At 37.3% G+C, this 21,426-nt stretch overlaps 1 protein-coding gene across 2 annotated transcripts in view; it reads left to right on the top strand.

Annotated features, from left to right (window-relative positions):
* The window catches only part of LOC144962409 (uncharacterized), a 144,206-nt gene that overhangs the window by 13,060 nt on the left and 109,720 nt on the right, over positions 1 to 21,426 (top strand). The window lies entirely within an intron of this gene.

The following is a 21,426-nucleotide window of genomic DNA, read 5'->3' as shown; positions in this document are numbered from 1 at the left end:
CTAGTTGTAGTAGTAGTAGGCATCCTTCCGTCTCGAGAGACGATGGTTTGCGCCCTGTATGACTTTAGTCTCATCAGTCTTGTTGAGAGCAACGACGGGTGTGACTCAGCAGACCAATCCTTGCATGGCAGTCTCTACCGCAGTTGTTGCACACATAGTTTGACTGTGCGTTTGGTATTTGGATCTGCTGCCTCTCTTCCTCCTTGCTCTCCTCTCCTTAAACTTCGTCTTTCTCCTCTCCTCACCTCTCTTCACTCCCTCCATCACCGCATATCTCCAGCCGCTGCGGTCGTCAGCAAGCGACTCCCAGGTGTTTGAGTCGATGCCTGTCAATTTCATGTCTCGTTTGCAGACATCATAGAAGCGCAGAGCTGGACGGCCAGTTGGTCGCCGTCCAGAAGCTAGTTCACCGTACATGATGTCTTTGGGTATGCGTCCATTGTCCATCCTGTGTACGTGACCAAGCCATCGCAAACGTCGCTGGCAGAGCATGAGATGCATACTGAGGGAGTTAGCTCTTTCTAGCACTGCATTGTTAGTGAGTCTGTCCTGCCACCTGATGCCGAGAATTCGTCGTAGACAGCGAATGTGGAAGTTTTCCAGGCGGTTCTCCTGTCTGGCATATGTTGTCCAGGATTCACTGCCATACAGTAGGCTACTGAGTACACATGCCTGGTATACTCTGAGTTTGGTGTTCAAAGTGAGTTGGTTGTTGGTCCACACTCTCTTGCTCAGTTGTGCCATGACAGCGGCAGCTTTGGCGATGCGCTTGTCTAATTCTGCATCAAGTGAGAGGTTGCTGGTGATGGTTGTGCCCAGGTATGTGAAGTGATCAGTGACTTCTAGCTCCTCGTTGTCAATGTAAATTGCTGGTATAGAGGGGACATCCTGACACATTACATTTGTTTTCTTGATGCTGATCGTCAGCCCGAATTCCCTGCATGCGTGGGAAAACCTGTCCATCAGCCGCTGAAGGTCTTCCTCGGTATGCGCGCATAGAGCTGCATCATCTGCAAATAGCATTTCCCTTATGAGGACTGTGCGGACCTTGTTAATTCTAGTTGGCCAAAAATCCACAATTATTTGCTTAGACCGACGTGTGCTTATTTGCAGGTCTGACAACCCAAACTATTATGGGCCAACTGTTGTAATGGAAATACTCTCAAACCAACGCAAAATTTATTATCCTTTCCAACAATGTTAAATTAAGCACTTAATTGCATTCGGTCATCAGACCAGCAAATATATCGGGATAGACTATTAGCCTCGCAGCACAATCACTTTAAGTCAACGTGCCCTGTTATGCAGGTCTAATAACTCAAATTGATAGGACTCATTGTTGTGATGGAAATACTCTCAAATCAAAACAAAATATTTTCCATTACAATATTGTTAAATCAAGCTTATAATCTCTTTCGATTTTTAGACCTGCTGATAGGTGCACGCAACCTTAGTGCCATTCTTCTCATAATCTATCTTTCTATCAATTCAGCTATCTATCTATCTATCTATCTATCTATCTATCTATCTATCTATCTATCTATCTATCTATCTATCTATCTATCTATCTATCTATCTATCTATCAATCTGTCTATCTATCTATCTATCTATCTATCTATCTATCTATCTATCTATCTATCTATCTATCTATCTATCTTCTTTCTATCTATCTATCTATCTATTTATCTATCTATCTATCTATCTATCTATCTATCTATCGATCTAGTTATCTATCTGTCTATCTATAAAGCTATCTATCTATAAATATATATATCTATCTATCTATCTATCTATCTATCTATCTATCTATCTATCTATCTATCTACCCATCTGTCATTAAATCGACCCAACATACAACAACAAAAATTCGTTCCCAGCAGTCGAGAATTATCATTACCGTAAACCTCTAGCTCGTGACAACGGGAGAGTACAGGGGTAGAGTCTATCAGACTGCATCGGCACTGATAATGATAATAATGTTAATGACATTTAAACGGTCTTTTAATGGAAGGGAAAATAATTGTAATTCTCGTCCCCTAACCTTCAGCTCAGATTCCATGTCCGGCCACCAGCAGTTAACCAGCAGTTTCTGTTAATATCAGGGGCGAATCGAGACCTATGCATTTAATTGGTTAACTGGCTTAATAATACTACCGTTTAAAGGCAGAATGACGTATCTACACGTTTTATGAAATGAAAAAGTAATTATTTTTGGTGGTCAAAGACTGCGTTCATGTGTGTTTCACAGGTTAATAAAAACCCCAGTCAGTTATGCTGTAGCTATGCAACAGATCTTTCTGATATAGCTACAATCATTGTTGAGAATCGTGAAATATTTTATACACCAAAATATCAGAATTGTGTCAGATAGGTCGTTCTCACTTGTGACTACGGAATACATAGATTGTAGGGGAGCGTACAATCAACTCTCTTCTTAGGCCTAAACTTTTAGCTCCATAGTAACAAAAATGCTCAGGCTTACTATCTATAAATATAATTTTAGATTTTGGTCATTAATTTTTACATTATATTTTTATAATACAAAATGTAAGAAATATGTTTCACCAGAATATGGATTAGTCGTGTTAATAGATATTGATGTGTGGAAATGTTTATACAAGATATATATTGAGCGACGTGTCCTTATTTGCAGGTCTGAAAACCCAAATTGTTATGGGCTTATTATTGTAAAGGAAATACTCTTATATTGACAGATTAGAGAGCAAGCACTGGTGTAAGATAAAGTCTGAAAAAGTGTGCATGAAACAGTGCCGGACAAAGCAGAGAAAAAAAATTAAAGAAAAAGAAAAACATCCCAAACATCAGCCTCCTGGACTGCCCACAAACACACTTCAAATACTCTCAAAACCGAAGCAAACTATTTATATTCCATTACAACAATTCAAATTGAGCCTAAAATATCGTTTTAAAGTCTGATGTCACGTCCGCCCAGCAACGAACAGCTTGGTTTTAAACAAAGATAATCGGTACTTTTCTTCTTCACGCTGGCTTGAACCTTTTCACATGTCATGTGGTCAGAATGTATGAAAAGTCAAAAACATGATCAGATTTATAATGTTTTTCTCCTCTTGATACACTTTTATGTTCTTAGGAGAAGTATATCACAAGGGGGTCCGCCATTGTTCCGATAGTTTAGAACCAGTTACTAAGTTACTATGCGTCATTACGAGGGAAGTGACGTCACGACTGTTGACGCCTTTGATATTGAGCATTGTTGTATTTCTACTGAACTGGGTAATACAAAATGCACGTAGAATCACTTGCCATTATAAGAAAGGTAATTTATTGCACTGACATAACTTTCGAACAATTAGATAACTTGACTTAAATTAAGAGGAATTTATGGTCTTCAGTTTTGTACGCAAAACGACAGTCATTGCGGCTATATGGCATAGTGACATGACATTCATCTTGGGATCGGATTGTACTTGGGTTCGAGTCCCGCTCTGAGTGGCGCATAGATGAGTCCTTGGAAAAGGCGCTTAACCCATATTCTCTCACCGTACTCAGGTGAGTACCTGGCCGTTAATATCGTTGTCTTTGTCCGAAAAATGGTGATATCACCTAATAGGCGTCATGTCTTGTCCTTCATGTTAAGCGTTGCTCTTGGCTAGGGACCCCTCGAAAAGCACCTTGAGCACGTTTAGTGGATTTTGAAAGATTTACATAAAAAGAATATTAATCAAAAAAAATAGTACAACAGCTTTATAAAAAGGCAAGGTACGTTTCGAGCCAAAAATCCCTCTTCATCTAGTAACACTAACATGGCAGTTATCGCTTGAATCTGTGTTTGATTTTGGTGGAGAAAGATTGGAGTCCAAAACAATTTTGCTTTTTTTTTGAAGCGGTTACATCTACTACATACCCAAAGGAAGAGCATTTGGAGCACAATTTCCTCCTTCACCTTACAATGATTAGATGACCTGGTCTCTTTGATCTGGCAGAAAGTACGTAACGACAAACTAACGACCTATCCAAAGGGTAGCGAATAATTGCCAATGTTCATGTAACACCACTGAACCTCTACACCATGTGCCATATAGTTCTGTAGACTACTTTCTTTTAAATATAGAGGAGGAAGTGATTTGTTTTTTGGCATATTTTACGATCCTCACCCGCAGGGAACTAATTTGTTTTCAAATTTAAAGTAAAGGATCTGGTATCATTGCATTGCATATACTTTTCTCTATACTTATGGGAATATCATAGTTGCCCAATATTACTGTTTATGATGGTCCTCCAATATGTTACATGATCCGGTTTTCCTGTGTATTATGATGGTCCTCCTATATGTTACATGATCCGGTTTTCCTGTGTATTATGATGGTCCTCCTATATGTTACATGATCCGGTTTTCCTGTGTGTTATTACATTTTCCCCATTTTCTTAAGATTTTGTTGTGAAAAAAATTCTTGAGGATATCTTATATCTCTATCTGTCACAGCATCATAAGTGTCTTATTCAGAATTTATCTCATATCAGTGCTTGCTCCCAAATATTTAAAGCATTTCATGTAGTGTTTTCAAGACGTTTGCCAATCATCGTAAGACCTATTCCCCTCCTTACGTGAGATCTCATAATAAACGCAAGCGGGGATAAATACAACAGGATGTCTGAATCAGATGTCGACGCTGGTGTGAATAGTGAATAGCCCTTGGCTACAGGTTATTGAACTTCCACTTCCTCCTTCTCCTCCTCATCTTCTCTCTCTCTCTCTCTCTCTCTCTCTCTCTATCTCTCTCTCTCTCTTCTCACTCTCATTCATTCTATCTCTAACTCGACATGCATTATATTATCTATGCTTAACAATAGGGTTGGAGGTCAACATTGTGCCATATAGCCCATGTTAAATTTTTGCCATCGAGCACAGAATTACTGGCAAATGAAAAGTTTATTAAACTATTTTTTTACAGATTGATATACGAGTATCTTGCAAACGTTTCTTACATCCAGGGTAATTCTATCACTCGTTGACTAAAATGATTATTTATAAAATCTTCTTGGGCATAATGATCAATCATTGGATGTTGGGAATCGTCAGCTGGCCGTCCTGTTGCTGGATTCATTTGCTCCCACCTACAGACTTTATTACCGGACCGATTTTGATCGTTGATGGCTCCAAAAATTCGTTTGGATCTATGTCAATTTCTACAATACTTGTATATAATTTAATATAATAATAAAAATAATATTAATTCTCACCTTACCGACCATTTTAAAGATTTGTACTGAAATGTCACACCGACCGAACACACGAATTGGATTATTCAACCCAAATTTGAAATCAAAATTAAGTTTATGTAAATATAACAACGATTTTTCTTCAAAATTTGAGATTTATAAAACAAATCGGAATATGAAAGTTGCCTTTAGCATCGTTTCGGATGTGACGATTTTCCTACAGTTGGTAAGGAGAGGGTTAAAGTTGATGAGTGCCTGTTCCTCTTCGTTTTATAATTTAGCCTGCTGCTTGAGGAGAATAATATTATTTTATGACGCCCATTAACAATGTCGTAGAAATGAGATAGATCTGGCTAACCGCGTCAACATGTATTTTTTCGGAATTAACTAGATGAGGAAAATTAATTTTAAAGCGACATGACAATGATAAAAATTAGGAATGTTAAGCGTTTTGAAGTGTAAGAAACAAAACGCACTCTCGTCAATAAAGACAATTTTTTAAACTTAAAATGTTATACTTCAGCTTTTTGAGCTTTTAAGATATCGCAAAATCCACTAAACTTGCTCAAAGGGTCCCTGACAATTAGCAACACGTAACATGTAGAACGAGACGTGGCGCATGTCAGGCGATATTACGATATTTTTCAGACAGTGACAACGCTGTTAACGGTCATTTGCTCATTTTACACATGATCACGCTGAGAGAATGTGAGAACAGAGCCTTTTCCAAGAACTCAACTATGCGCCCAGCGAGGCTCGAACCCAGGACCTTCCGAAAGCGAGTGTCATACCGCATGACCACATAGTCCTTCAAAGCCATTAAGCACATTGGTCCGGAGTCTATCCTGGCTTCTATAGCGTGTAGAGACATAGTAACTGCTTACCACCATTTGGATAGGCCGCTAGTCTATCACAACGTACTTTTCGCCTGATCTAACAGACCGAGCTACTTAAACCACCGCAGGGTGAACAAGGAAGTTGTCTTCACCCAGGATCAAACTCGTTCCTTTGCGGGTGAAGCGAGTCCTCTACTAACTGAGCTTTTCGGACCACCTCAAATGTTATAGAATGAGCTCAAATTAGAATTTTAGGTGTGAGGTTCACTCCATTGTAATACTGTTTCGAGAAAATTTGTCACGTATTATATAAATACTTTCATTTTTTTATGTATGTGGGCATCTAATCTAGAGTTCAAACTAATACGTGTAGTCGGGAAGGGAAGGGAGCTGTCTGTAATGGAGTGGGCATATTTCATTGCTGTAAATTGACACCTCACACAAACGATCGAACCAAGCCGATTGATTTTTTCATTATGTGGTGTTATGTCACATGTCGTCCAACGGGGCCTGACTACACCAACAAATGTATTTTTAGGCTGGGGTATTTGTATTATGGTTGGAAAGTAAAAGGCCTTAAAAGTTAACTGCCGTACTCTGGAAAAACATGAAATGAAAAATTTGGCCAGGAAACTTGTTCTTCAAATATCGATTGATTTAATTGACCCTCATTTTGGTAAAAACTCTCAAACCTGGGACTTCGCGAAGTCCCAGGTTTGAGAGTTCTTGCCAAGATGAGGATCATTTAAATGGATCGATATTTGAAGAACGAGAGTTTTCCGGCCAAATTTTTAAATATATGTTTTTCCAAAGTACGGCAGTTAACTGGTTAAAGTGCTACTACATAATGTGAGAGAGGAATTGATGTTATAGTTTTAATCCATTAGCTGAGGTCGAGCTCGAAAATAAATGTGACTGAATGATAAACCGATATTTACATTTACTAAGAGCATTTCCAAGGTTTTTCTATACTCATTGCGCTTCAAAACGCTTTTTCTTTTCTCCAAGCAGGCCACCCATATACATTTTTCCTTTTCATGCTGTGCAAGTCTCTAGTAAAGCTTCTTTGTTTCTAATACAACAAAATCGCCTACTGCCTATGGCCAGTTATTTATTTAATCATTTCAAATGGCTTTATGGATGCCTAGCATTGTACGACTCAACTCACAAATTCTTATGCATACAAGAGCAGCTTGGCATCTCAACATGGTCTTTGTTCCATGCGCAAAAGATACTGAATTCGATTTCACGTCGTGTTATTTGGATTTAAGTGGCGTAGCATTGCGCTAACACCCTCGAATTATCCATTTGATTAAACCGTAATTAAAAAATTATCCCTTGGGGATGAATAAAGAGGATTCATTTTGGTTGTAAATTTTTTTATACCAAGGTGTCGACATTATTTACGGATGGTATTTCCCTTGGCTTGCATAGAATTTTCTCTTTTCTGGTACATGTTGAGTGAGAATATGTGACACTTTATAATGCATATAACATGAAATAAGAATCTCTTTACAAAATGTAACAAGGATAAACTAATTAAGGAACAGCTCAGTTAATAAAGCACGCTTCATACGCAAAGGTACAGGACACGGTGTAGCCGATATTTTTTTTTCTGATCCCCTTGTCCACGCAACAGTGGTTGGGTAGCTTGGTCTGTTAGAACTGTTTTTGGAAGGTCCTGGGTTCGAGTCTCGCTCGGCGCATAGTTGAGTCCTTGGAAACGGCTCTTTACTCACATTCTCTCACCGTATTCGGTGTAAAATGAGTACCTGGCCGTTAACAGCGTTGTCTCTGTTCGAACAAATTGTAATATTGCCTTCCAGGCGTCATGTCTTGTCCTAAATGTTAAATGTTGCTGTTGGACAGGACCCCTTTGTAAAGCGCGTTGAGCAAGTTTAGTGGATATGGCGCTATCTAAAAGCTCATTTTTTTTCTTAACTTTCTCTTTACCAACTATAGGAAAATCGTCACATTCGTTACGATACAACCAACATTTTTCTTATTCAAATTTCTTTTGTACATCATAAAATTTTAAGAAAACGAACAGTGTGTTGCAGAGCGTGTTTTTGCTAAAGAAATTATTGATCTCAAGAACTTACTGCTATTGCGTTTGAGTGATAAGAAATATATTTTTGTGTTAGTTAGGTGTGAAGTCTTGGGGAACATCCTAAACATGGCTGGTAAGGAGAGAGTTAACTGTCACCACCACCTGATGTCTATTCAAGAGTCCATCTGTCGTCCAAACCCTTTCAACGCGTACTTCGTTTTTCCAATATACCAGCACTAATTGCCACAGTCCCGTACAACTCCCCCTCACTTGATCATCGCTTTACTGATTGCCTTCCAATATTAACACCTCCTACTGGGCCCACGGCCTTCTGCAGTCCTGATATTGATGTGTTTTGTAATACCATCGACTAATATAGCGTAATCAACCAGGTTAAGTATATTTAACTAATAACCTAGCTTCACTTGGAAAATTGTCTCTGTTTTAGTACGTCCAGCGATTTATCTGTATGAATTAATTAAGTTTAAAAATGACTATGGTGGTGATGATGCTGATGATGATGATGGTGATGGTGATGATGATGATGATGATGATGATGATGATGGTGGTGGTGGTGGTGGTAATGATGATGATGATGATGATGATGATGATGATGATGATGATGATGATGATGATGATGATGATGATGATGATGATGGTGACGGGAAGAAGGAGGAGGGGAAGAATGAGGAGGAAGAGGACGAGAAGCAGAGAAAGGAGAAGGAGAAAATGGTGGAAAAAATGCCACCTTTCGTAATGCCTTTTTTGTAATAATGGTAAAAAAAGGATGGCGGGGGAGCATAAATGTAAACATTTCACCAAATAAATGGTGAAAACCTAGTTATGCAAATATCTTAAATGGTTTTAGAAATATTGGTCTTTGTTATCAGGGAAAGTCGTTATGGACACCCTGTGCTTTACCCGATGTGCGCGCGTGTCAAACTGATATTATAGATTGCAATCGTCGGCAGATGGGACACATAGGCTAACCTTTTTTCCTGTTATTATCTACCGTCACCTACCTACCAAGTAGTCAGTTGAGATAAACAGTGTGTCGTAGTACAGCTCACTATACTCTTAATGTGTGCTCCTCTTTTTTAAAAACGTCACAGGCGTCCCCCTTTTTGCTCACGATATCTACAATCAATCGATCGATACGCCTTTTCAAATCTAAGTGGTTAAAGTTAGTTTTTAATGCGACAATAATGACTCACTGCTCAAATGGTGTAAACGTATTGTCCCATAAATAGCAACCCTTTTTTAAAACAATCATTACGTCCTCATTTTGTACGTCATTACTACGTCTTTACTCCTCTCTTGAAAGAAAGGAGATGAAGATAATAATAGCACCCCCACCCCTTCCAGTATTCGAATAGATGACATTACGAAAGGTGGCATCCTCCTCCACCCTTTTCTCCTTCTCTTTTCTCACATTCTGTTCCTCTTCCTCCCCATTCTTCCCCTCCTCTTTCTTCTCCTTATAAATATGTGTGATCCCGAAAGCTTCAGTTAGTAAAGCACGCTTCATACGCAAAGAGACCGGGTGCAGTCGATATTTTTTTTCCTAATCCCCTTCCTTGTCAACCCCCATCCTAATTTTCCCTCTTCTCCTCCACCTCTCCTTTGATTACACCACCAAAGTTAGCAAACTAAACATTAACTTAAATTAAAGGAGCTCATATTTTTCTCATTCTGTTTCGGAATAGCAACCGTGAACAGTTCTTGACGAAAAAAAATTTAACAAACGCGCCTTACAGTCGTCATGTCTCGTCCTTTATGTTAAGTGTTGTTGTTGACTTAAGACGCCGCCCCCCCCCCCCCCACCTGTAAAGCGCTTTGCGCTCATAAAATGTATAGCTCTATATACAATCTCAGGCTCAACTCACCCAGTCAACCACTGAAAACACTCATTGTCGCTTACGTTTATAACAAGATGGACTCGGTACCGACTTGACCATCCATGCCACAGTTAGAACTAACGTATTCCCAAAGACATGTTGAAGGGATCACGTGAGATAAATCTCTAGCTTAGAACTGATTTCGTTCGTCTCCATCTCCACTGAGAGCCAGTTCAAGGACAGTTTCAGACGCCACTGTTTTTCTGAAGACTCCAGTTATGATTTATTATGTATGTCTCGTATTCATCCTAACAGTTGCTCTGTCTTATGCTTACATTTTTATAAATACCACCCCCCCCCCCCCCCCCCCCCGTAAAAAAACCCCAATGATGCTACGTGTTTTATATGACCTTGAAATAAAACAATAAAATTGGTCAGATCATGTGATGATTTCGTGATGAATGAATAGACAACAAGAAAGATTTCAGGCTTAAATCCTTCTTCAGCCAAATCACATCAAAATGATGTTTTCATTATAACTGTCAAATAGAGCAATGGAGCAATTTTGATTACGTCATACATCAAAATGATGATAAAATAGAACTATTTTCTTAATTTTCTTTTAAAAAATAGTTTTTCAGTTTTGTTTTATATAATATCATAGAAAAAGCTACGTATAACAATACATTTTTATATTTCAAGATTTTCTTCAAACGGCTTTTAAACATAAACTGTTGAAGATTATAAGAATATATGTTTTATTTTCAATGTAGGTAGATATATAGGATTCGTTTTAGTGGCTTCAACTTTAATAATAAAGTAATTGTGCGAAAAAAATAAAATTGTATCGTGATTCAGTTACATATTATTGTTAAACAGGAAAATAAGATTGCGAAATTATTCTACGTTTAATCCCAAGGTAACCGCAGATAATTTTTTCCCTGTGAAGTCTTCCCATGGGAAATCAATTTAACACAGATGATGACTTCCATGGCATTAAATTGGCGCTAGTCGGAGAATTGAATTGTCATATGTGTGGCTATGTGATCTTGTGGTATGACACTCGCTTTCGGATCGGAAGGTCCTGGGTTCGAGCCTCGCTCGGCGCATCCTTGAGTCCTTGGAAAAGACTCTTTACTCACGTTCTCTCACCGTATTCAGGTGTAAAATGAGTACCTGGCCGTTTACAGCGTTGTCTCTTTCCGAAAAATCGCCTAATAGGCGTCATGTCACGTCTTACATGTTAAGTGTTTCTGTTGGCCAGGGACTTCTTGTAAAGCGCTTTGAGCACATTTAGTGGATATTGCGCTATATAAAATCTCAATTAAAAAAATTATTAGGGCTATTTGAAGATCATTGGAGTTTGGGGCAACATAAGGAATGTGAAGTCATTACGTCACGGACACTGGTGGCGTAGTTGATAAGACCAGAGCGAAAATACGTCAGAATAAAATCCTGATCAGGAGGTCGTGGGTTCAAAACCCCGTGAAGAGAATGACGAGGATGATGATGATGATGATGATGATGATGATGATGATAATGGTGATGATGATGATGATGATGATGGTAATGACAATAATGATGAAGACAATGATGGTGATGATGATGATGATAATGATGATGACAATGGCGACCGCAATGATGATGATGATGATAATGATGATGATGATTGTGATGACGACAACTGATGATGTTTAGAAACAGAAAAATAAAACAACAAACAAGCCAACAGCCAAAATGGGGTGAATGAGTACATAGGGAGATGTCAAGCAAATTGTGGTATAATAATTGACAACCATAGTGGCGTTACCGACCACATTTTATTCTTAATTGTTCTTCATCTCAATTAAAAAGGCCAGTTCTACTACACGCAATGTTGCCAAACAAGTTTGGATTGCTGTGCCCTTAACACAATGCATGTTCTATTTACCATGGGGGGCAGCGTGGCTTAGCTTTACGGCCTTGCTTCGTACCCGAAAGGTACCGAGTTCGATCACACGCCGCTGCCCTGTGTGGCCTTGAGCAAGTCACCTCGCCCTAGCTCAATTTGCGGCGCTGTACTGCGGCTGACGCTTGGGACATTCCAGTCTTCCCTTGGAAAAGACCCTCGAGACAAAATTCCCCTATGGGACGAATAAAAGCAATTTTATTTTATTTCTATTTATTTATTTAACTTTGAATAAGATATAAATAAGATATTATTTTTGAATATTCACCTTTTTGAATTCCATTAATTTCTCCCTTTCATTCGTTCATCGCTACCATAGAGATATATATTTTTCAAGTGTTTAGCAATCCTATTTCTAAATGAACCCATGGTTTACATATCTTAATGAAATACACTAAAATATAAATCCAAATCATCACTAATAAAGTTTCGTTAAACCGCCTTCTTTGTGCCCAGGAAATAGTTTGAGGTATTTCAAGTTGGGAGAATAAGTAAATAAATAAATACAATAAATAGAAGAAGAAGAAGAAGAAGAAGAAGAAGAAGAAGAAGAAGAAGAAGAAGAAGAAGAAGAAGAAGAAAGAGAGAGATGAGAGAGAAGATGATGAAGATGATGAATGAAGAAGAAGAGAAGAAGAAGAGAAGAAGAAGAAGAAGAAGAAGAAGAAGAAAGAAGAAGAAGAAGAAGAAGAAGAAGAAGAAGAAGATGATGAAGAAGAAGAAGAGAATAGGGTAGAAGAAAAAGAAAAATAATAATGAAGAGAGAAGAGTCAACACTTTAAGATCTGCTGTTCAGATACCCTACCAATTGAACAACATAACCTCCAATCGGACAGCACAGGTCCCATTACACTTTAAATCTCCTTCTGACAAAATTAATCTTACGCTATGTGCGTCACTATCGAACAAACGGGTTCTAATAAATTGCTTTATTTTCTGCTTGCCTTGTTTTGAGTAATAGTTATTGTAATTCTAATAGTGATTATGATTAAAATGATATTACGAATAATGGTGATAGTGGTATGATAATATAATAATAATAATAATAATATAATAATAATAATAATAATATATAATAATTAAAATAATAATAATATAATAATAATAAATAATAATAATAGATGCTGAAATAACATTCATGAAAGCCACTCTTCTCCCCTTTTATATAATCAGAAATATAAAGTAGAAAGCTCACAATCTTAAATCCGTGTTGAGTCGAACGCGTCTATATCCACGTCGAATGCAACTGACAAAAGACATTTCTCAAATTTTTTTTGTCGGAAGAGCATTACATTAAATGTTAATCGAATTGTCTGACCTTCCCAACGTGACAAAAGAAAAAAAAAACAAACAAAAAAAAAAAAAAAACAAACAAAAAACAAACTAAAAACAAAGCTCAAACCTGAGCAGTTTTAGGTCCGTGACAGTTTGACAAGTTGAGGATTATTTCAATTGATCGAGTTTGATATATTTTTTTATCTGGCAAACTGGACATTTCTACCTGTTTTAAGTCAGAGTGCATAAATAGAAAATAGAAGAAAAAAATTCAATCAAAAGTGATGTTTAACTATTATTGGCTACTTCTGAAAGGACTCACGTCACGAGGTCCTTCATATACAAATGAGTTCCAACCAAATGGGATACTATTCGCCATGGTTACATTAATAATATTGATTCAACCGTACAACGACAAAACACATTTTTTCGTTTCAGAAAATATTTACTTCAAAGATTGATTAAGATGGCCTGGAAACTACAAAATGTTTCCTATCTGAGGCTTGTCTAAAGTCTTGTTTTTGAGACCTTTTTTTAAAAGATCAGTTGAGGGAAATTCTAATCGGTCGAAATGTGAGTTAAAGGCTTTCTGTTCATAATTGAAATAGGCGTTGTGTAAGTAAACGACAGAATTGACTGGAAAATGGTGTTATAAATTGCTTGTCCTAAAATTAGGAAGTTGACGGAGTAAAATGCTATTGTACATATTATGTAGATAAGGAAATTAGTTGTAAGTATTCTCGAACGAGACACACAGATCAATTAGATGATGATGATGTTGATGATGATGATGATGATGATGATGATGATGATGATGATGATGATGATGATGATGATGATAATAATAATATCGAGGGGGAGGAAGAGGATTACCACGAGGGAAGGAAGAGAAGCAGATTTGGAAGAAGATCGTGAAATCCTATTTATGCACCCACCTTAAGACGCAATCATTATAATAACTGCATTACGAAATGGTATAGCCATTATGGTGATCAGTTAACAAAATGTTATATATCAATCAAAATATAAACGGTTGAGGATACGCAATTGTTTGTGTGTTGGTACGTTATATTCGACTGGCGGATGTTGTGAGTAATGTACATAAACTCATAGCATCAATAGGTCAACAGACTTGAGCAACGCAAAGTTGAGTCCATGGAAAAGGCTCCTTACTCACATTTTCTTACGGTACTTAGGTGTAAGATGAGTATTTGGCGTTGTCTCTGTTGACTAGGGACCCCTTAAAACTGGTTAGAACATGTTTAGTTGGTAGTGCGATATTTAAGTGCTCCAAGTTTGTAATCTGCTCTTTTTGTTGTTGTTTTTCTCTCTTCTACTTTCATTCATTCATTCACTTATCTTTGATCAGTTAACTGCCTTACTCTGGAAAAACACGTATTAACAAATTTTGTCAGAAAACTCGTCCTTCAAATACCGATGATTTAACTGACCCTCATCTTGGCAAAGGTTTGGGAGTTTTTACCAAGATGAGGGACATTTAGATCGATCGATTTTTGAAGGACAAGTTTTCTGGCCAAACTTTTTAAATACATGTTTTTCCAGAATATGGAAGTTTAGTGGTTTAAAAATTGAGTTAAGATGGATGAATTCAGTGAAGAGAGTGAGATTTTCTCAAATCAAAAAGATAAATTTCATGATTTTTATAATTTTGACTATAGTTTTACTTGTCTTCATTTTTCCTCATTCCGATATAATGCCATAATAACACGATGGATTTTATTTTATAATCAAGTTGTCTACATTGGGGGTTTGATCTAATCTAATATAGTTTAAAGATGATATTATGATGATGATGATGATGATGATGATGATGATGATGATGATGATGAATGATGATGATGATGATAAAGAAGGAGGAGAAGACGGAGAAGAAGAAGAAGAAGAAGGAGAAGGAGGAGAAGAAGAAGAAGAAGAAGAAGAAGAAGAGAAGAAGAAGAAGAAGATACAATGAGTGAAAGGACTATTTTACACCACAGTGCGATGTCCTTTCTGTCTCAGCGAATATTGAATGGATTTACGAATGTCAATGATGTCGAATTTCTTTCAGGACACTCTCTCCAATGAAAACCGTAGAGTGAGACCTGTAAGGATGGATTGGAGGCATCGGAGGTCACGATCAGTCCACAAAATAATTCCAAATCGTAATATGATATGAATTCGGTATTTAACCAGTAGTGCTCTGGAAAGATACATACCTTTTAAAAAGGTGGCCAGAAAACTCGTCCTTCACATATCGATCGATTTAAATGACCTGCATCTTGGCAAAAAACTCTCAAACCTGGGACCTCAGCTTGAGAGTTTTTGCCAAGATGAGGGTAATTTAAATCGATCGATGTTTGAAGGACGAGTTTCATAACCAAATATTTAAATACCTTTCTTTCCAGAATATGGAAGCCAAATGTTAACATATTATTATAGCAAGACATGAACAGCTCTGTAAGATTTGGACAAAACATTAAAAAAAAGTTTGGTCGGAAAAGTTTTATGTCATACGATTAATTGAAATGGTACCGGACTACTCATAAAAGGCTTCAATCAAAGAAATCCTGTATTCAAGAATTTTAATTTTATTCGGCGATGTTTAAAGTAAATAGTTTCTGGAAGAAATAGTTTTCTGATCACAATATATTAATAAATATGCGTTCTGCCAGTGTACAGCATAGTCGTGAACAAGCATTATTCTTTCATTGATAAAACCTTGCTTGAGTTGATTAAATTTAAAGGCAGTTTTTATTTGCCTTTAGATAACATCAAAAGCATTTCCTATCAATAAAAATTTGTTTTCTGTGTTCCAATCATGATTAACGCCACCCCCACATCCATATCCACATATCCATACATCCATACAAGTTACATCCCAACCATAAAAGGTTTTACTAAAGTCTCGTTTCAATCCTCTTCCTCTCATTAACAATTCATAACGCTAATGGAAAGCCATTGTTTACTAGACAATAATCTTGTGTCTTCTTTCTGTGCTCACGTTTGATAACAATGGTGATACAGGGATCTTACAATATTGCAGTTGAAATTTAGAACCAGTTCCAAATTGCAGTGCGACTTTGGGCATTCTGTCATTTCAACGTTGATATTTCCGATTAAATGAGATACTTTTTTGTGTGTGCTGTTGTATCCTTTGATTTGTTGTGGCTGAATCGAGATTTCGTATGTTGACAATATTTGAATTAGACGAACAATAAACACAAAACACAGATTTTTCGTGTGCAAACTAATAATAAACTTACACTCTTCAGTTTTCTGAGCTCAATTTTGGCCAATAATACAGTAAAATGGAAGGGTTTAAGTAAAAATTAACATAGAGTTTGGTTTTACGAATAATTAAAGTATTTCTCAAAAAGAATAGAAACATAGGGACGGAATGAACTGGAGGGATGTCTACCAGAAAGGCCAATCCTAATCTATATTTCTGATGTCTCATATCATGTCTCATATTTATGGACAATAAAGATCTATTATTATTATTATTATTATTATTATTATTATTATTATTATTATTATTATTATTATTATTATTATTATTATTATTATTATTATTATTATTATTATTATTATTATTATTATTATCAGTTCATTTAGTTCTTTAACAATAGTAGTAGTAGTAGTAGTAGTAGTAGTAGTAGTAGTAGTAGTAGTAGTAGTAGTAGTAGTAGTAGTAGTAGTAGCGCATGGCTACACCTCCAAATGTATTTCGTCAACCCAGCTTCTAAAGTCTTCCTCCGCCCTAAGGATGGTTTCGTAGCTACCTTCAAGTTTAGTGACTGGACAATGGAGGACGATGTGATCGCTGGTCTCTGGGGCTGCTTGACATTTCTGGCAGGTATCACTGTTTCCAAGTTTCCATCTGCACATATTTGATGCAGTTCTGCCATGTCCACTTAAGATGCGGTTTGAGGAAATCTAGTATTTCCTGGAGTTATTGAATGCAGGCACTCTTTTGGTTGGATCTTTAATGATGTTTCCTCCTTTTGGTGTTTCCCTGTTCCACATTTCTCTCCAGTTTTCCTCCACACTGAAGTCTACCATTTTTCTTAGGTCTTCTCGATTTAAGTCGGGTTGTTGAAGGTGCCCCCTTTACGATTGATTTTATGGGAGTGTTGCCTGTGGCTTCGTCAATTCTTGCATGCATCCTTTGATTAGCATTTTGTCGTCTTAAACTTGGTGGTGCAATGCCGCTCAGTGTTTGGAGCCACTGAGTTGGAGTTGACTTGAGACATCCTGTTATAATTCTCATTGATTCTCTTAATCGGATGTCAATGCGATTTACATGTGGGCTCCTCATCCAAACAGGGGCACAGTATTCTCCCACACTAAAGCACAGTGCCAAAGCAGACGTTCTCAGCACTTGTGGTGGTAGTTGCAAGTTTTCTCACCAGGCTGTTTCTTTTTGCAATTTTATTTGCGGTTCCTTCAATGTGTTTGCGATAGTTTAGTTGTCTGTCCAATGTAATGCCAAGGTATTTAGGATTGGGGTCTGGGGGTAGTATTGAGTTACCGGCTGTGATCTTCAGGTCTCTTGTTGCCTCTCGATTATTCAAGTGGAAGTTTGTGGATACTGATTTGGTGGTATTCATTTTTAGGTACCATCTATCAAAATATTGTTTCAGGGGGGTGGGGTCTTTGCTTAGAATCTCTTCAATTTCTTTCCAGTTTTTCGATTGATAGGCTAAGGCCCAGTCATCAGCGTATCCAAGTTTGAGTGCTTCGCAGTTCGGCATGTCGGAGATATAAACATTGAAGAAAGTTGGTGCCAAAACTGAACCTTGTGGTACCCCATTTTTAATTTTGCGTGTTTTGCTTTTGTTTTCTCCCAATATGACATGGAATTGTCTTGTGCCAGTCATGGTCGACAGCAGTTTGAGCGTCTTTATACAAGGAATCATTTTTGAGAGCTTTAACATCAGTCAGGCTGTCCAAACAGTATCATAGGCTGCAGATAAGTCTAGTAGGACTGCCCAGTCTTCTTTTTGTTCTCAAAGCCTGCTTCAATGTATGAGGTCAGTGCAAGGACCTGTTCACTTGTGCTTCTTTGTGGTCTAAAGCCCGCTTGTTCTGGTGCTATGCAGGGATTTACATATGGGGTGTTTCGCTCTAATATGATTCTTTCCAGGAGCTTGTATAAGCAACAAAGTAGAGAAATTGGTCTATAGCTGGATGGTTCAGTCATTGGTTTACCTGGTATTAATATGGCGATTACTTTGGCATGTTTCCAAATTTGTGGATATGTGCCCTTTTCCATGATGTCTGTCATAGTATTTGCCAGCCAGTCTATTGTTTCTGGTCCAAAGTTAGTAATCATGTCGGGTTATATTCCATCAATGCTAGCAGCTTTGCCATTTTTTATTTTCTTTATAGCTCCTTGCATTTCATTAATCGTTATTGGGACGCTTAAAAACATGCTATGTTCAGGCAAAGTTTTCAGGGTCTCTTGATATTCTTTTCCTATTTCTTTTTCAAATTGATGATTTGGGATGTGTTGTCCCCGTTGTTTAATTTCTTTGGCAATTTCGTCAGCTGCAATCTGGGGTGTTGATTTTGTTTGACAAGCTTCAGGGTTAGCTTTTTGAGGGTTTGCCATGCACGGCGGCTGGAATGACTGAGGTCAAAGTTTTCAACAATAGTAACAGAGCGCACTACATCCATCTCGACGTGATACTTGATACTTGGCTGGCAATAGGCCATATATATATATATATATATATATATATATATATATATATATATATATATATATATATATATATATCTGTAATATCTATATTTCGCCTTGACTCCATATTGATGCTATGAGTTAAAATAAATTGATACTAGTTCTGCTGGCAAAATATTTGTAATTAACATAGAGAATAATGTATATTAGAGAGAATAGGGTGAGAACAACTCGCCTCTTTGGCGGTCTTAAAGAATAAGAAATGGAGGAGTTAACGTTTATTTCATTGATTATCTTGGCTATTTCTCTCCAGAAATGTAGAAATATGGCATAAAAAGAAATCATTTGAATATAACTTTTAAAGTAAACTCCACGTCTTAAGCGCGTTACATTACTTCATCTCTTGATGAGGGGAGTCAGTGTACCTTAATACATAGGAGAAACATGGAGAGTGTAAGAGACTTGTACAATTTATTGGACAAATACAACGGCACTTTACACAATAGGCGATAGGCCATGACAATTGTTTGCTAGTTCCTGCTATTCTTCTTCTTCTCTCTGAAATATTTTAATCACCTATGATGTATTTATCGTCGCAAATAAGACATTTCAAAGATTCAACCTGTTTAAATTGCTCTTGAAATTCTCTAAATTGATGGCGTTTACAACATTCACGGATAGGTTGTTCCATTGTCGAATAGAAAATGGGAATGGTGGGGGAGTGAGACTCTTGACAGGAGTTTTCGCGATGTTTTTGAGTGACCCCAACTGTGGAAGCTGTAAGCATTGGTGTCGGATTAGCACTGCAAATAATCTTAATTCTTTGAACTTTTGATGGTTAATCAAGTTTTTAATTTATTTTTTTTTTAATTCTGACAGCCTGCTTGATCTGTTTTTTATTTTATGTTAAGATAAAGTTTGCTGCTCTTCATTGAACCATGTCAATTTTATGGATTTACTTATGTATTATAAAAGCAAAAGGCATACTCTAGTGCGTTTCACAGCTTTTGATATAGATTGGGTAGGTGCTAATGTTCCTTTGACACAATAATCTTCCTTTACACTCGCATTAATGTGGTGATTCTATAAAAAATTGTTTTAAGGCCAACTGACGGTTTCTAATTCTATCAGCTTTTTCAAACGGCACCTGTCGTAGTGCCTAATACTCGTAACGAATCCTCTGACATAAGTTAAATCGTGCTTCAGTCCAAGACAGCGCCTATACCTGAGTGATATTTCCTATTCTATTATGTCTGCTTAGATGGCTGTTTATTCTCCCACATTTAATGTTAATAAATGAATAACTCATTTCCTTTCCACACAGAACGTGATTTATCTCTCTTTTTTATTTTAAGTTCAACAATACTAGTTATAAGCAAATGTATACTCATATTCAACAAGAAGATAGATAAACTACATTTTGTTAATTGTTTTCTCGTGAAAATAACAGCCAAAGAACTGTCTCATTTTCCCGGGAGGATATACCAACCCTCAGCAAACATTTTCCCCTTTGCTTTGACGTAATTGCTGTCTCTTATCCGATCCTAATAACTTTGTTTTTAAAAATCCCCACCAGTCGTTGTAAATGCCATGACACCACAAGCACTCATTGAAGGCCGGTACTTCCTGGATGGGTATTCCAAATCCACTATTACCGCAACTTTGGATAACTACGTATTTAAAATAAACATTAGGAGTCTATCTAGGTCCAATAAATTGAAAGAAATGAAATCCCGTCATTTTTCTCTTTATGCTGCTGAAACTTAAAATGTTTTTAGGAATACATTAATGGAACCATTATAGCAAGAAATGAAGTGAGTAGGAGTGTGCCAGTGGACAATAGAGAATACATTTTTTGTTCGCGGCGATGGGGGCTCGAACCCGTGGCCTTATTGGTACGACAACTCCGCCTGGCCTCTGTGTCTATCTTGAACCGCTCTCCCCGACTTCTTGAGGTGATGGGTTCAACACCGCGAAGTTTGTTAGCCAGCATTTAAGCTTAATAGTCATATTTTTCTCAACACAAACATAATATAACATAGAAACGGTTGAGACATTGAGTAAGATCCGGTATTTGGGGTATCTAAATATAAATTCAGAAAAGTGAGATTTTTAGCAGTGATTTTTTACATTCATTTAAGTGATGGATCTATGTCGGTCAGTCTTCTTTTCTTTGTCATTGCAATAAGATTCAGCCAATCTTAAATTAAATGTTCTGTGTCGCTTTAAATGAAATAGGAGTTAAAAACTCAACATGGTGAGACTCCTTTATTTCTGGTACTTTTACCTTTCATTAGTTCTCTCTTCCCCGCCCCCCCCCTTTCTCTCTCTCTCTCTCTCTCTCTCTCTCTCTCTCTCTCTCTCTCTCTCTCTCTCTCTCTCTCTCTCTCTCTTGCTTTTTCTCTTAAATCTCGCTTTAATGTTTCTTTCTCGATTTTTTTCCCAAGTAATCTTATGGTAACCCCACATCTCCTTTCTCTACATCGCCCTCTTCCACATCCCCTATCTATCTATCAGTCTCTCTCTCTCTCTCTCTCTCTCTCTCTCTCTCTATCTATCTATCTATCTATCCATCCATCCATCCAGCTAT

Source organism: Berghia stephanieae, chromosome 1 (assembly GCF_034508935.2).
Source record: "Berghia stephanieae isolate SIO BIC M18660-M18661 chromosome 1, UCSD_Bste_1.3, whole genome shotgun sequence".
NCBI lineage: Eukaryota > Metazoa > Mollusca > Gastropoda > Nudibranchia > Aeolidiidae > Berghia > Berghia stephanieae.
Note: the sequence above shows the minus strand (reverse complement) of the source record. Positions and strands in the feature narration are given on the sequence as shown.